The 18,660-nt window shown below is 38.0% G+C and overlaps 1 non-coding gene across 1 annotated transcript; it reads right to left on the bottom strand.

Annotated features, from left to right (window-relative positions):
• Window positions 1-2,947: 2,947 nt before the first annotated feature.
• LOC122028384 lies at window positions 2,948-3,054 on the bottom strand. The gene has a single exon (XR_006124774.1). It is a non-coding gene; the product is annotated as a small nucleolar RNA R71 (small nucleolar RNA).
• Between the last annotated feature and the right edge of the window lie 15,606 nt (window positions 3,055-18,660).

The raw sequence follows: 18,660 nt of genomic DNA, 5'->3' as shown, positions 1-18,660 counted from the left end.
CATTTTGGAATAGTTATGATTCATCTAAATTGCTTAATACTTTTGTTCCTATGGTGATTTCTTATTTACATTTTGGTTACTAGACTACCTCGGGTCATGGTTCCTATGGTGATTTCTTATTTGCATTTTGGTTACTAGACTACCTCGGATCATGGAAGCTCATTTGGAAAAATTTAAATCCCAAACATTTACATTTATCTTACATGCATTTGTGATTAGTGCCACACTTCTAATAATAATAGAAAAAAATCATTTGAATAAGGGATTAAAAATAGTCGTCGTGAGTGGAAACTAACAATTTACCCCTTAAAGATCGAGTTAGATTACTGGGGAAATAAATGTTATGTTTCTCTTGATTCCGAATCGTCCTTTAAGACGTTGTGTAATTTAAGGAAAATGAACAAAGTGTGTGGCAGGTAACATTAGGAATTCAATTGTATGACGATTTGACTAGGACAGAAAATTAAAACTTGAAAAGTTTAAGTCACTTATTACATTGATGATGTGCGTAGATTATATACACTTGTTTAGCATGTTTTGACGCACATTCACATGTTTTACGCATGCTTTATCTATACATTTTCATATTCCTTGCTTTACTTTTAGCATATTTACTCTTCTTTGTTCGGAGATTTGCTCGTGTGCATTTTCTATCTATAGGAGTCGAATTTGGAGAAGAATTGATGTTCGTGGCCAACTCTACACGCAAGTAAAGGAAGACAACATCAACCATGTGAGCCGCACGACCATGCCAAGGGAAAATGACCTTAGCCGTGTGGAGCAGACAGCCCATGCAGCATCAGTAGAGGAGAAGCATAGCATGGCCGTGTGGATTCACACGGCCGTGCCATCCCTGAAGCAATTCCAAAACACGGTCGTGTAGATCTACACGGCCGTGCGACCTTTCCAGAGGCAAAGCATTGCCAGGCCGTGTGTGCCACACGACCATGCACCCTTTCCAGAGCCAAAGCATTGCCAGGCCGTGTGTGCCACACGACCGTGTGGCATTTCCAGAGGCAGAACATTGCTAGGTCGTGTGGATCTACATGGCTGTGCAAAACATCCAGTGACAGAGCATGACACGGCCGTGTGAGAGCCACATGGTCGTGTGACCTTGGCCGAGAAGAAACACTGCCAGGCTGTGTGAGATCCACACGGCCGTGGCACGGGTCGTGTGGCGCCCAAACCGTCTGCTCTATATAAGGGTTTCTCCTCCTTTGAAAGAGGGGAGACTCTCCCTTTGGGGAGATCGAATCTTGAGGCCTTTCTTCACCTTTTGGGCGTCGATCCGACGATCTCAAGACGTTTCCATTCTCGAATCGACTCCGGTAGCAAGGATTGGTTCCGAAGATCACTCGTCATATCTAGATAAGCATTTCTTTTCTATCTTCTTGATTGGGTTCGAAATGTTTACGATCTTCTTGTCTTCGGATATTTTCTTTTGTATCATGGAATAGATCTCTTTATTCTAGGATGGAGGGAGTATTTGTGATGTAAATTGATGTAAGATCTGATGGATTTGCCAACTTCTTGATTCAATAATATTGTTATATTTTGTATCAATTCAATCTTGTATGGATTGTTGTGTTTGGATCTAATTACCATTCTTGATTGATTGTTTGTAAATCTTGATGATCTTGTAGAGGAATTCTTTAGATTGTATGACCGAGGGGCGTTGTGGCAGGGTTGCCCCATTAACGGATGTCTAGGGGATCACCTTGAAGGGTGAAGCAAGAATTTACAAAGAAGAGGGATAGATAGATGTGCTATGTCCTATATCTTGATGTGAATTGATTAGTGATGTGTTTCTATATCGTATAACCGAGGGACGTCGTGACAGGGTTGCCCCGCTAACGGACTTCGTAGGGATTATAACTATTTGATTGCTTAAGGTGTAGATAAAAGTCCCTTGCCGGTGTTTTCTGCAGGAAATTACTGGTGACTTCTTACAAATGTAGGACAATTGAGGACAGTATTGATAGATCATATTACATTGATAAGTATCACAAAGAAACCAAATCTTCTAAAACTTTCATTAAAACCTAGTTTTCTGCATTTACCTTTTACATTTCTTTTCTAGTTGCATCTTAGTTCGTATAACTACTTGTTTGGTTGTTTAGCTAATTCACTTTGAGACATCTTTAGGATTATAACCAGTCCTTGTGGATTCGATATTCTTTTATTACTGACGATGAAACCGTGTACTTGCGGTTGTGTAACAAGTTTTTGGCGTCGTTGTCGGGGACTGCGTCTATAACATTAGAGATTATCATTTGATTTAGACTAAACTTTTCTTTGTTTTTCTCACATCTAACTTGTAACTAGTTTTCTAATTCTGTTCTTTAATTTTTCTTTGCATTCCTTTATTGCATTCTTTTATTCTTTTTGTTTGTGAATCATATTCTTTTTGTTCTTTATTCTTTTCTTTGTAAATCAAATTTTGCAATCTTGTTCTTGTGTATGCAAAGATCTAACTTTGTAGGGGATTTATTTCCTCTTGATCCTGAAATTGATAGAACCTTTCATAGAAGGAAAACCTCGCAAAGACAACAAGAAGAACAAGAACACTTAAACATGGCGAACAAATCACTTAAAAATTATGCAACACCATATGCTAGAGGGCTTTGTTCAAGTATTATTAGACCATCTATTGAAGCCAACAATTTTGAGATAAAACCTGCAATAATCACTATGGTGCAACAGAATCAATTCGGTGGAGGACCGCATGAAGATCCAAATCAACACTTAGAAGTTTTTTTATGAAATATGCGGTACCATGAAAATGAATGGTGTACCTTCAGAAGCAGTGAGATTATTATTATTTGGGTTTTCTTTACGAGATAGAGCTAAACAATGGTTGAATTCTTTAGCTCCAAATAGCATTACCACTTGGGAGCAATGTGAGTAGCAATTCTTAGACAAGTTCTATCCTCCAAGCAAGACAACTCATATGAGAAATCTTATTGCAAGCTTCAGACAATCAGACTCAGAATCCTTATTTGAAGCATGAGATAGATACAATAATATACTCAGACAATGCTCACATCACGGATTAGAGAAGTGGTTAGTGTTGTACACATTTTATAACGACATCAACTACAATACTAAGGTGTCCCTAGATTCAGCTGCTAAAGGGGCACTTATGAATAAGAGTTTAGATGAGGCCAAAGATATCATTGAAAGTGTAGTACAAAATCATCATCAATGGACAACTGAAAGAAGTGGAGGTTATTCTTATTCAAACCCAACAAAGGCATCAGGGAAATTTGATATAGATACAATCACTATGATGTCTACAAAACTGGATGCTCTTGAAGCTAGAAAATATGGGAACAAGTACTAGTACAGTCAATGCCATTATATGTTGTTGTGAAACATGTGGGAGTTCTGATCATGCTCAAGACTCATGTCCTCTAGGAGCTATCTCAGCACAAATCAATTAATTAGAACAATGTGATAATATCATGAGCTATAATCAGAGACAGAGCAATCCATATTCAAACACATACAACCCTGGATGGAAGAATCATCCTAATTTTTCCTATAAGAACAATCAAGAACAAGGACCATCTATGGGGGCAAAACCAAGTTTCTAGCTTGGGCAACAAAATTTCCAACAACAACTACCTTCTCAAGGCTATCAATCTTCTAAAATTGAGAAAATGCTTGAGGAAATTATTTCCAGTCAAAAGGAAATGAAGCAAGATATCTTGAAGTTAACTCAGAGAATGGATAATTCTGACAAGCATCAAAAGATTTTAGATAGCCAAATTGCCCAGTTAGCTTCATCATCTTCAAGAGCACCAGGATAATTTCCTGAAAAACCTGATGTTAATCCAATGGAGCACTGCAATCGAATTGAACTTAGGAGCGGACGAACCTTGGGAATTCTCAAGTGACTGCTCCAAAAGGGATGAAAACTGAAGAAGAGCTCTCTCCTCCAGCACTTGAACCTATTCAGATTCAAGATGAAGAGGATGTTGGACTGCTGGGCCGGCTAGAAGGGGGGTTGAATAACCTGCAAAATTAAAACACAACCCTTCTCAATCTTTCTTAAACTAAGACTTGTATAAATTAAGAAAGCAATACATTAAAATTGAAAAATAGAAAAGATTAGGCACACCGGGATTTACTTGATTACAACCGGGGAGGTTGTTAATCCAAGGATAATGTAGCACTAAATACTCCTTCAGGCGGAGAAGCCTCGTACAACGTTGAAGCACAAAACAAAGAAGCTAATCTAGAAATTGAGCGTACAAGTGTTGGAAATGAATTGTTTGTATTAATTGAAAGCTTCTGGACTAAGGTTATATTTATAGTCTTGGTCGGAGTGCCCCGAAGGGGTTCCGGGCGCCCTGGGGGGATAAAACTTAATCCCCCAACGTTCAGATCGCGATTGACGTGATCTGGTCAAAAAGTCAACTCCGGGCGCCCGAAAGGGTTCCGGGCGCCCCGGACTATTCCGAACGCCCTGGTTGGGAAAGTCAACCCCGTTGACTTTTTCAGCCCGGGTCTTCTGCTCCTACTCCGTTCGTCTCAGACCGAGCCTTTCGCTCGCTTGGGTGATCTCTACCATCCGGAATAGGGCTTGCCCAAACCCAACTTCCGATCTTCTCGAGCAAACTTCTGCTCCGGCTTCTCATCCCTCGGAATCACCGCGTGCTTCCTTCTCATCCGCCAGCGTACTCATCTGCAGTCTTCGTCCCTCGGTCGCACCCCGTGTCGACCTTCTCGCTAGCTGTGTCTCTTGCTCCTCGAGCAGTCTTCCGCTCCGGCTTCTCATCCCTCGAAACCACCGCACGCTTGATTCTCGTCTGCCGGTGTACTCTTCCGTAGCGCCTCGTCCCTCGGACGCACCGCGTGCCGTCCTTCTCGCTAGCTGCATCTTTCGCTCGACTATCTGTGCTCCTAAGCTCCTGCACACTTAGACACAAAGTTAAAAATACACAGGACCTAACTTAACTTGTTGATCACACCAAAACAACCTTGGGGTTCCAACAATCTCTCCATTTTTGATGTGAGCAACCCAAGTTAAGCTAGGGTAAATAGACATAAAAAATAAACTAACTAATTTTACAATAAAGTAAAAAAAAGATAGAAAATTTAAATATTAGTCTACCTCCCCCTAAACTTATACTTTTCCTTCTCCCCCTTTGATCACATAAAAAATGAGGTTCAAAGAAAAACTCTAAGGGTTCAAACCTAGAAAATTTTTTAAAATAATTTTAAACATTTGTAATAATTTTCAACAAGGTTTCTAAGTTTCTTAAAAACTTCTAAGTTGAATAAATTCTAAGTTAGAGAATTTGCAATAATTTTCAGCAAAAAATATTATTCTAAGTTAAACAATTTCTAAGTAAAAGAAAATTTCAAAATTTCTAAGTCAAAAGTAATTTTTGAGATCTTGAAAGAATAGAGCATGCATTTTCAAGAAAATTTTTTGCCTTTATATAAGTATTAGAAAAAATTTTTAACCAAAAAATTTATGGGAAAGGATAACTCAAATGAAATTTTCATAGTTTAACAAATTATAAAAGAATAATACTAGTTTATTTTCTTTTTATTAAAAAAAATCCGTTCTCAAGTTACTGTCATTTCTTTAATATCATTATGATATCTAAATTTTCATTTTAGTCTATCATAATTTAAATCATAATTTTCCAGATTTAAATCAAACAATATTAAGCATGCAGAGAATTGTATCATGTTAATTCTTATTAGTTTGTCGAGATTCTTTAATCGACAAGCTATTGCTTGAGTTTCTTTTAATTCACTATTAGTTAATAATTTTTTAGGTTCGCAAAGTTCTTTCAACAACATAATTTGTAATTCACAGAAATCTTTCGCCAATATTTCTAATTTACAAAATTCATTTGACAAAATATTTTTTAATTCGAAAAACTCTTTTGATGATATTTTTATTGAATCACTCAATTGATCAGGAGGTGAAGACCATACCTGACTTACCTTATCAGCTGTTGATTCTCTTCCTGTTGAGTTGCTTTCTTCTGAAGACTCTCTCCCTTTATTGATGCTCATCTAGGATGAGCTTTCTGTGTTCTAGGGATGGACTTCGGCTATGTCAATAGTTTCCTCGTTCTTGGACTGTTCTGACGGTGACTTGGTGTCCGTCGAGGAGTTGGATTCGACTTCAGTTGGTTCTTCATAAATCTTCAAGAATTTTTCCAAAGTTCTTTTGCTCTTTTGTATTCTCCGATTCTGTCGAGATCTTGATCTGGTATCACGCTTAGAAGGTAAAATTCTGCCCAAGCGTTTGCCATAGACTCGTCACGTTGTTTATTGGTCGAGAGGTGAATCTTGAGTTCTTCTCCATTCGTTGTCTTTGGTGCTTCATAACCAAATTTAATTATTAATGAAATATCAAAATCTGTGTTAAGGTATACCTCCATTTGTTGCTTCCAAAAAGCAAACTCCCCCTCAAATGCTGGTGTGTAGACTTTAGCTCCGGCCATCGTTTTGTTGTTTCAGTCGACGGTTAGTCCTTTTGAGGTGTCTTGGCTCTGATACCACTTGTTGGACCGCTGGGTCGGCTAGAAGGAGAGGTTGAGTAGCCTGCAAAATTAAAACACAACCCTTCTCGATCTTTCTTAAACTAACACTTGCATAAATTAAGAAAGCAATAAATTAAAACTGAAAAATAGAAAAGACGAGGCACACCAGGATTTACTTGGTTATAACTGGGGAGGCTGTTAATCCAAGGATAATGTAGTACTAAATATTCCTTCAGGCGGAAAAACCTCGTACAATGTTGAAGCGCAAAACAAAGAAGCTAATCTAGAAATTGAGCGTACAAGTGTTGGAAATGAATTGCTTGTATTAATTGAAAGCTTCTGGACCAAGGCTGTATTTATAGTCTTGGTCGGGGTGCCCTGGGGGGATAAAACTTTATCCCCCAACGTTCAGATCGCGATTGATGCGATCTGGTCAAAAAGTCAACTCTGGGTGCCCGGAAGGTTCCGGGCACCCCGGAGGGTTTCGAGGCCCCCAGACTGTTTCGGGTGCCCCGATTGGGAAAATTAACCCCATTGACTTTTTTCAACCCAGGTCTTCTGCTCCGGCTCCGTTCACCTTAGATCGAGTCTTCCGTTCACTTGGATGATCTCTGCCATCCGGAATAGGGCTCACCTGAACCCAACTTTCGGTCTTCTCGAACAAACTTCCGCTCCGGCTTCTCGTCCCTCAGAATCGTCGCGTGCTTCCTTCTCGTTCGCCAGCGTACTCATCCGCGGTCTTCGTCCCTCACTCACACCTCGTGCTGACCTTCTCACTAGCTGCGTCTCTTGCTCCTCGAGTAGTCTTCCGCTCCGGCTTCTCATCCCTCGAAACCACCGCACGCTTCATTCTCGTCTGCCGGTGTACTCTTCCATAGCGCCTCGTCCCTCGGACGCACCTCGTGCCGTCCTTCTCGCTAGCTGCGTCTTTCGCTCGACTACCTGTGCTCCTAAGCTCCTGCACACTTAGACACAAGGTTAAAAACACACAGGACCTAACTTAACTTGTTGATCACACTAAAATAACCTTGGGGTTCCAACATATCTTAAAGCTTAAACACACAGGACCTGAGCTTAAAACTTGTTGATCACACCAAAACAACCTTGGGGTTCCGACACAAGGAGACATTGAGACCATTGCTCTAACTGAGGAATGTAGTGCTTTGTTTGAACAGAATACTTCCCCAAAGCTTAAAGATCCAGGGAGCTTTTATATTCCTTGCAATATAAGAGCTGAATTTATAGAATTTTTTTTTTTTGTGATTTGGGGGCAAGTGTTAGCCTCATTTCATATTCAATTTGTAATAAATTAGGTCTCAAAAATTTTAAACTTACTATTATGACACTGTAATTAGCTGACCATTCTTGCAAGTACCCTATGGGTATTGTAGAAGATGTGTCGATAGAGGTTGGTGGGAGTGTTATTCCCATAGATTTTATGACACTGGACATGGAAGAAGACCCAAAGATTTCAACCATATTAGGAAGACCATTCTTTGCTACAGCTGGAGCAATAATTGATGTCAAAAACCATAAGCTTTTCATTGATAATTGGTAAGGAAAGGTTGGAGTATGATTTGTCTAATTCTTCTAACCATGTCTCTTCTCTTTTAGTAAGTGTTTATAGCGGGGCGGACGCTTACGAGCTAGAGGATTGGAATTTCCATCCTCACGGGAGGCCGTTGGACGAGGTTTATGATCCGACAAGTGATGTTGGGAGAAGACCTCCCAATAAAAATGAAAATTACATCTGTCCTCTGAGAGCAAGAAAACGAAAAGAAAATGGAGATCGGTCGAGCTAAAGACCTTAAACAAGTGCTTCTTGGGAGTTGGGAGGCAACCCAAGGGTTTCTTTAGTTAGTTTCAATTCAAATTTTCTTTTCATCAGTTAGTGCTTTTATTTCATTATTGTTGTTTGTTTTCAGGTTGAAATTAGTTTCCATGAGTTGGCCATGATCATTTCATGGGCATGGAAGCAATGGAGAAGATGGAAAGGAAGAAATATAACATTATGGATCTTGAAATAGCTCGGTCGTGTGCTATACACGGGCCATTTGAGACTTACAGAGAAGAAGGAACATTCGGTTGTGTACCATACACGGGCCGTGTGAATTTACCCGAGGAGGAGTCATGCTCGGTCGTGTACCAGACACGGTCGTGTGAAGATTCCAGTGAAGAAAGCTGCACTGCCCGTGTCCCATACACGGTCGTGTGAGAATTCTCAAGAAGAAGAAGGACTCAGCCGTGTCTCAGACACGGCCGTGTAAGGCTAAATCAAGAAGGAAAAGAATCCGGCCATGCATCACACACGGTCGTGCAAAAGAAGCCGAGAGGGAGCCTGCATTGCCCGTGCCATTTGGCACGACCGGGTGAACATACCTGAGAAGGAGGCACCTTGGGTCGTGTAGATCTACACGGTCGTGCGAAGCAACCCTACCTTGGCCGTGTCTATAAGACACGACCGTGTCTGGGTCGTGTCGGCTACACACCCTCCTCTCTCAACCCTTTCTAATCATCAACCTATCTTCTTCAAACTCTCAGATCTAGATCTCTATCCTATTTTTCTCTACAAACTATCTTACATCTAGATCTAAATAGTAATTTCCTTCTCCTATCTTCAAGATCTAATTACCTCCATTCCTAAGATCTCATTTCTCAAGATCTATTCTCTTGAGATCTCACTTTTCAAATCACAAAGCCTTTCCCTGCTTTGAACTTCACATCATGTTTAATCTTTTGAAGAAACTTCGTAAAGGAAGCGGTGGATCAAGCGGAGGAAGAGAGCCAACAAAGGAAAAAAGGAAAGGAAAAGGTCACAAAGGGCAAAGGAAAAAGGATTTCACACGACAAAGGTAACAACAATGAATTCAATATTATTTTTAGAAATGAAGATCATAAATCTAGATTTGATATTCTTGTCAATAGAAAGATTGTGTGTACACATTATATGGACCCAACTATTTTGAATATTCTAGAAATTAGAGATGATGTAGATTGGATGATTGAGTCTCTTGATTAGAATGATATCATGTACACACATCTACCTATATATCCTCGTATCATACTGGAGTTTTTGAGTTTACTAGATGCTCACTTTGCTAATGAAGATCACTACATTGGAAAAATAACTTTTAGATTAATGAATCAAAAATTTTAGTGGACATTTAGTGACTTCAATAATTGTTTTGGATTGTCCACCGGTAGCTCTCGAAGGTTTGACTCAAGATTCAATTGGAACCATTTTTGGAATTCGATTATTGGTTTGGATCAATCTTATGAGCCCTCTAGAGTTAAAGCTTCCCATATGCAAAACCTCATTTTTAGGTACTTACATCGAGTTATGAGTAAAACTATTTTTGGTATAGGGTAAAGCGATGGAGTTGTTAGAAAAGTGGAGCTTTATGCTCTGTGGGCTATCTTACATAAGATTGATTTTGATTCTGGTTTCCATTTTTTGCAAACCTTGGTGAGAGCCGGGAAGGCATCCTCAGGATCGATTGTTTTTGGTAGTTTGATTACTCAAGTAGCTATAAATTTGGGTTGTGATATAGATGAACTAGAGATCATTCATGGTAATAATATGATCGATATTGATGCATGTCTTGCTATAAAAATGATTTGTCGGGATGAGAATGGTTTTACTTTTTCTAGGAGGGATGGTTTTCCACTATCTCTTCCTTATCCTGAGCGGACTTCTGTTCGCAACCCTGCTAATTGGGTGATCACTGATGTAGATCCTGAGAATGCCCCTTCTTTATTCGAGGATACTGAGCCCCACCTTGAGTCCTCGTCATCTAGACACCCGCAGCCCTCCGGACATTTGGAACCTGCTAGGCATTCTTTTGCCTATGGTACGAGTCATTCCAGATTTGATTTTTCTGATTTCCGCACATCTCTAGACTCACTTCATGAGAAGAAGGAGGTCCAATGTGTGATATTGGAGGGTCGTTTCTCTTTATCAGATGAACAGTTTAAAGAGGTGTAAGATCATTTTCAGTTTATGAGGAATTTTCAAGGTCAAGTGGCCGAGTTTGTTCAAGACTATGATATTGATCAAGCTAGGATGAGTGAATTCATACAGGGCATGAATATTACTAGTCAACAAGTTAGTGCCCTCTATGAATATCATAAGTTCGTGAGTGAAACTCCGGGTTCCCTAATTTTCCTATTGGTCATCCATGTAGACCCCCACCTCCTCTTCCACCACCATATTGATTTCATCGGGATGATGAAAAATTTAAGTCTGGGGGGCCTTTGCAACAACCTGATTTTTCTTTGCATTTTTCAGTTTTTCTATTTCATCATGCATTTTGTTTTGTTTGTTTGATTTCTTGAGTTTGTTTTTGACTTTCATTTGATTGTCTTTTGAAACATTGTGATATACATATTGAGAACATCAATCTTCACTTTTATGTTTTCTTATTTTTAAGTAAAATGGTTAGCATGTTTTTATCTTGATTCATGATGTTGTAAATGATGCTAGTATGTTTAGTGTACTTCTTTTCTCTATCTTAAGTAGCATGATATGAGCTAAGTATTGTATGGAGATAAGTTTGAGGTTTGACTTAACCTTAAGAATCTTACTTTCACTTTACTTGAGCTTGAATAGTTGATATAATTGAAATAGTCATGATTCATCCTATTTGTTTAATACTTGGTTTCCATGGTGATTTCTCAAACTTCATTTTGATTACTGGATAAGGCTCGAATCATGTAAGCTCATTTAGAAAAATTAAAATATCCTAACATTTGTGCTTATGTACATTTGTGTTTAAGTGTTGCACCTTGTAATCACTTAGAAAAAAATGAAAAAAAAAAAGCAAAAAGGAAATGAAAAAAAATGTTGAATAAGATATATAAAAAATAATTGTCATGAGTGGAAACTAGCAAGTCACCCCTTTGAGACCGAGTTAGGTTATTGGGGAAATAACTGCTATGATTCTCTTGATATCGAGCACGCATTTGAGACCTTGGGTTGATTGAGAAATATGAACCAAGTGTGTGACTAGTAAGTGCATATCACCGGAAATATTAGGAACTCAATTGGATGACTTGACTAGGATGAAACTTGAAACTTGAAGAATTTGGGTCACTTATTTGCACTGTGCACAAAGAGACTTATGCTTAAGCCATACTTGAGTTATTTCCATGATCATGCTTATCAATGAAACTTTTGGAGAGATAGGAAAGTGCATTAGGAATTATGATGCATTATAGAACATATGAATCTAGATTGCGACATTTTGCTTGAGTATAAGCAAAAGTTTAAGTCTGGGGGTGTGATGTGCATATATTGTATACACTTGTTTAGCATGTTTTGACGCACATTCACATGTTTTACACATGCTTTATCTATGCATTTTCATACTCCTTACTTTACTTTTAGCATATTTACTCTTCTTTGTTCGGAGATTTGCTCATGTGCATTTTCTGTCTATAGGAATCGAATTTGGAGAAGAATTGATGTTCGTGGTCAACTCTACAAGCAAGTAAAGGAAGACAATATCATCCATGTGAGCCACACGACCATGCCAAGGGAAAATTACCTTAGCCGTGTGGAGCAGACAACCCGTGCAGCATCAGCAGAGGAGAAGCATGTCATGACCATTGGGATTCACACGACTGTGCCATCCCTGAAGCAATTCCAAAACATGGCCGTGTAGATCTACATGGTCGTGCGACCTTTCCAGAGCCAAAGCATTGCCAGATCGTGTGTGCCACACAGCTGTGCAACCTTTACAGAGCCAAAGCATTGCCAGGTCATGTGTACCACACGGCCGTGTGGCATTTCCAGAGGCAGAACATTGCTAGGTCGTGTGGATCTGCATGGTTGTGCAAGACATCCAGTGACAGAGCATGGCACGGCCGTGTGAGAGCCACATGACCGTGTGACCTTGGGCGAGAAGAAACATTGCCAGGCCGTGTGAGATCCACACGGCCGTGGCACGGGCCGTGTGGCACCCAAACCCCTCGCTCTATATAAGGGGTTCTCCTTCTTTGAAAGAGGGGAGGCTCTCCTTTTGGGGAGATCGAATCTTGAGGCTTTTCTTCACCTTTTGGGCATCGATCCGGTGATCTCAAGACGTTTCCATTCTTGAATCGACTCCGATAGCAAGGATTAGTTTCGAAGATCACTCCTTGTATCTTCTTGATTGGGATCAAAATATTTATGATCTTCTTATCTTCGGATCTTTTCTTTTGTATCATGGAGTAGATCTCCTTGTTCTAGGATGGAGGGAGTATTTGTGATGTAAATTGATGTAAGATCTTAAGAATTTGTCAACTTCTTGATTTAATGATGTTGTTATGTTTTGTATCAATTCTATCTTGTATGGATTGTTGTGTTTGGATCTAATTATCATTCTTGATTGATTGTTTATAAATCTTGATGATCTTGTAGAGGAATTCTTTAGATTGTATGACCGAGGGGCGTTGTGACAGGGTTGCCCCGTTAACGAACGTCAAGGGGATTACCTTGAAGGGTGAAGCAAGAATTTACAAAGAAGAGGGATAAATAGATGTGCTATGCCCTATATCTTGTTGTGAATTGATTAGTGATGTGTTTCTATGTCGTATGACCGAGGGGCGTCGTGACAGGGCCGCCCCTCTAACGGACTTCGTAGGGATCATAACTATTTGATTGCTTAAGGTGTAAATAAAAGTCCCTTGCCGGTGTTTTTTGCAGAAAATTACAGGTGACTTCTTACAAATGCAGGACAATTGAGGACAGTATTGGTAGATCATATTACATTGATAAGTATCACAAAGAAACCAAATCTTCTAGAACTTTCATTAAAATCTAGTTTTCTGCATTTACCTTTTACATTTTTTTCTAGTTACATCTTAGTTTGTATAACTACTTGTTTGGTTGTTTAGCTAATTCGCTTTGAGATATCTTTAGTGGTTATAACCAGTCCCTATGGATTCGATCTTTTTTTATTACTAACGACGAAACCGTGCACTTACAGTTGCGTAACAACTGAGCACAAAGAACTTATGCTTAAGCCATACTTAGGTTACTCCACAATCATGCTTATCAATGAAACTAGTTGATAGAGTTAGACGAGTGCACTAGGGATTATGAAACACTAAAGGACTCATGAATTTAGATTGCAACATTTTGCTTGAGGACAAGTAAAGGTTCAAGTCTGGGTGTGTGATGTGCGTAGATCTTATAATCTTTTATGCATGTTTCGACGCACATTCACATATTTTATTCATGATGGATTTATGCATTCTTACTTTCCTTATCATATTTATAACATAATTACTCTTCTATTTCGGAGATCTGCTCTTTGTGTGTATTTGTGTGGACAGGGATAACTTTTGGAGAAAAAACAGTGATCGTCAACGTACCGGGGAGCAAACCAGAAGGCTAATCGACACTGGTCGTGTGACCCTACACGGTCGTGCAACACATCTAGAGGAGAAGGAGAACATAGCCGTGCGACCCTACACGACCGTGTGAAGCATCTAAAGCTAGAGAAGAACACGATCGTGTGGATCTCACACCGCCATGTCACTTAACCCGCAGCCAAGAAGGAGTTGACCATGCGATCCCGCACGGTCATGGCACGGGTCGTGTCGCACCCCTGCCCTACCTTATAAAAGGGGTTCTAAACTTCTTCTCAAGAGGAGGAGGCGAGCGTTCGAAGAAAGATCACCTTAGTGTCATTCCACGCCATCTCAGACCTCCGTTCGACGATCCAAGGGTGTCATAATCACATCAACTCCAGAAGCAAAGGGTTGGACCAAAGAATCACTCGACGCCATTGGATAAGCGTTTCTCTTCGTTCCTTCTCTTAATTTGGAATTGAATGCTGTATAGCATGATATCTTTGGGTTCTCCTCTTTCGTCTATGGAGTAGATTCATTGTTCTAGGATTAGGGAGTAGTTGTGGTTAAGGATACGATGTAACAATTCATGTTTATGCCTTTTACCTATTATGTAATATTGACTTGCTCTTGTATCTATTCTATTTAACATGCATGAGAATTGCTCGCGTTTGATTGACATGTAGATTGAATATTTGTATAGGGATTGTAAATCTCGTAGAGAGAGTACTTTAGATCGTATACCTGAGGGACCATAGTGATAGGGGTAACCCATTCACGAATGTCTAGGATATTCCCTTGAAAAGAGAAGCAACCCCTTCATAAGGAAGTAGGAAACCGTGCTGAACTCATATCTTTATCTTTATTGTTATTAACTAGTCATGTGTTCCTGTGATCTATGACTAAGATGCCCTAGTGACAAGGGTTAACCGTTACCGGATTTCACAGGGATCATCTCTATTTAATACTTAGAGATAATGACTCTAACTTCCTATAAGGGTACGTTAATTGAAGATAGTAAAATAGTAGATTGTGACACATTAGTACATACCACAACGAAACCAAACTCCTAAAATACTCCTCAAACCAAGATAAACAACTTTACCTCTAACTCTTTCATCTTCCTTCTAGGTTTCGTCTTTCCTTCTCAATAGATAACTACCGACCATTGATAGTTTAGATAATTCTACGTAAATGATAGCTAGTGCTTATAACTAATCTCTGTGGGTTTAATATCTTTTGTATTACTGACAACGTAACTGTATACTTGCAGTACGTAACACTGTTTAACCTTGACTTAAGCATGATTGCACCAACACATAATTCTTACAAAAATGTAATGTTAATGTAAAAGTCTAGATAATGTATCTACTAAGGAATTGTCTATTCCCTTTTTCAGTAGCTTCTTCGATCTCTTCTCCAGATACAGGTGACACCTTCTTGATGTCTCCTAATATTGTCAGAAGTGATGGCATTCTAGGTACTACTCCAGAGATCTCTGATAACTCCCATATACCATCAGAATCACCTCAGACTGTTAATCCAATCTAAAGTTTCACCATTCGAAGATAATACAAGTCCATCATCAAAATCACTATGTCAATCTATTTCCTCATTGCCATCAATAAGTGATTTAGATGATAATCCTCCTCATCACATGCTTTCCTTGAGTGGCATATATGCATGATGTTCACCAATAACAACTCGTCATCCCCTTCCACGAGCTCTAGTGGTCTCTTCAAAATCTATTGAGACAACTTATTTTACACAAGCGAGCAAGGATCCAAATTGACGTAATGCAATGACTACATAATTTGATGCACTTCTTTGCAATGGAACATAGAGTCTAGTTCTGCGTACTCCCTCCATGAATGTTGTGGGCTCTAAATGGGTATTATATTCCATCTTAAGTATTGAGCTGATGGTTCTCTTTAATGGTCCAAAGCTCAACTTGTAGCTAAAAGATTTAGTCAACAACCAAGTATTGATTTTAATGATACTTTTATCTCTGTCATCAAAATTACATTTGTCAGACTATTATTATCGATAGTTGTTAGTTCTAATTGGCCTATACGTCAATTGGACATTTCAAATGCGTTTCTCCATGGTCATCTTGAGGAAACTATATTTATAGAGCAACCACCTAGATTCATTCATCCACAATTTCTGTCTCATGTTTGCCAACTTAAGAAATCCTTATATGGTCTTCAACAAGCTCCTCGTGCATGATTTCATCGACTATCTAATTGGTTACAAGCTCAAGGATTTTCTTAATTAAAGATTGACTCGTCTCTATTTCATAAATATAATGATGGATCTATGATATTTTTTCTTATTTATGTGGATTACATCCTGATAACCGGCAATAATCACAAGGGTATCACAACTTTATTAAGTCTTCTCAATCAAGAATTTCCTACTTGAGATTTGGATATTGCTCATTTTTTTTTTGGTATTGAGCTTATTCCATATGAGGATGGCTATCTGCTCCAACTGAACAAAATTAGAATAATGTAAAAAGAGTACTTCGCTATCTCAAAGATTTTATTTTACATGATCTTCTTTTATATTGCCAATCGTCTCAAGATTTACATCTATAGTAATGTGGATTAGGCAAGTTCTCTTGAAGATAGGCGCTCTACTAGTGGATATGCAATATTTCTTAGATGAAATCTTATCTCATGGAATTCGAAAAAGCAACCTATGATATCTCGTTCAAGCACTGATGCAGAATATAAAACTATAACAAATACGTCTAAAATTATTTGACTTCAATCACTTCTCTCTGAATTTCATCTTGCATCAAATATTGCACCAAAAATTTGATGTGACAATATATTGGAGCAACATATCTCACAGCATATCCAATCTTTAATGCTCGTACAAAACATGTGGAAATTGATTTTTATTTTATTCGTGAACGTGTGACAATTTAACAGTTATCCATCTCTTATATTTATGCTAAAGATCAAATCACTGATATTTTTACTAAGTCATTATCCAGACAACATTTCAACAAGTTAGCAAGTAAACTCAATATAAAAAAATCTCCCGTTAAGTCTGTCGGGAGGGGGGGGGGGGTAAAAGAGGATCATCAGAATTTACCAGATCAAATCACTAAATCAAATCAAATTAGTATTAGGATTATTCTAATTAATTCTATTATAATTATTAGAATAATTCTCAGAATAATTTTGTTATTTATTAATTGGTTAATTGATCAAATACTTTTTAAATATTATATATTATGTTGTCCTTTGGGCAAATAGCAATGAACAATAAGATTTAATATTGCTCTCATATTCCTATCATCTTCCTATTCTTCTTCTAACCGTCTTAACCTTGGTCGATTTCTATTGTATCTGAAAATTGGTGGATTCGAACTCCTATAGTCTCATGTTTGTTCTCGGTTAACTTTGGCAAATTTTGTTTCTTCAATTATTTTTTGTTGATTTGGGTGCCAATCTATTTTTTTATTTTGTTTTACTTTTGAGATCTCATGGTGAGCAGGAGCAGGCAAGGGCGGAGCCACATTCTAAGCTACTCGGGTTGTAGCTCGGGTAGCCAACGGCAGTCAACAAGAAAAAAAAACTTAAGTTTACATTGAGAAAAAGAAAGCAAACGAAAGAGAAGGAGAGAGCAGCCCGTGTGACAGCATCGGCGTAGCCCACAACCTGGGTAGATCACCCGACCTGGCTCCGCTAGTGGGAGCAGGAGGAAAAGACTAAGAGGAAGGGCATTAATTTTGCAATAAGACATAATCAAGATTGATTTTAGAAAGTTTAAAATATTAGAAATCGATTAATTCGTGCAGAACTGAATTAGTCGAAATTTTAGAGGAAGAACATTAATTTTGTAATAAGACATAATCAAGATTGATTTTATAAAATTTAAAACATTAGAAATCGATTAATTCAGTCAAAATTGAAGTAATCGAAATTTTATTAGTTCAGTTTATTTGGGTTATTCGATTTTTGTCCTAAAATTAGGTCAAGTCAGTTTGTTAAAAGAAATTGATTTATTTAGTTTCCATTAATTCAATTCAATCGATTCGATTTTAACTGAATGTTCATCACTAAGAAAGATGAAGAAATTGTGCTAATTTGTTCGTAAATGTGTTTGTTATAAGTATGCTCCTGTAATATCCTTACTATTTTAATTTCTGTTTGTAATCTTGTAATTAGCTAGTATCTAAATTAGTTTGTATACTTGTAATTTCTTAGCTAGTAAATTTTTCAATAAAATTCATGTGACAGTTTAATAAATTTTTTTAGACCTAAGGATATACTTTGTTTTCATCTCCTTTGCCCTTAAGAATTCTTAGTCTTGTAAATCCTATGCTATAGTAGCTCGCTAACTGAAAACTCCTTTGTCTTTAAGAATTCTTAGTCTTGTTATTTAAGTTTGTAAATCCTATGCTGAACGGCAAGAGCTACTGATAGCTACTGAAAACTCATTATAAGATCTTAAAAAAAATTAAGCTAAAACTTGAACAACAAGACAGATGATTCTTGTTCAAATCTATGAAAAACACCATTCCCAAAAGTGCCAAGATTCATCTAAAACAACTACGGTTCACTAATTATTATTAGTCAATACTGTTTACTAATTAATATTTACGATTATTGTTCACTACTAGGTCGTTTGCTCACCATTACTGTCGCTATTCACAATTGTTATTGTTAAGTGATTATTCATAGTTATTGTTTTCATTACAAAAAATGAGATACATATATATATATATATGAAAAATAACATGTTTAAGGAAAAAATCTCAATGAAAATCTTAAAAATAGATACATAAATGATGAAA

Source organism: Zingiber officinale, chromosome 10A (assembly GCF_018446385.1).
Source record: "Zingiber officinale cultivar Zhangliang chromosome 10A, Zo_v1.1, whole genome shotgun sequence".
Classification (NCBI taxonomy): Eukaryota; Viridiplantae; Streptophyta; class Magnoliopsida; order Zingiberales; family Zingiberaceae; genus Zingiber; species Zingiber officinale.
This window is presented reverse-complemented; position numbering and strand designations above follow the sequence as displayed.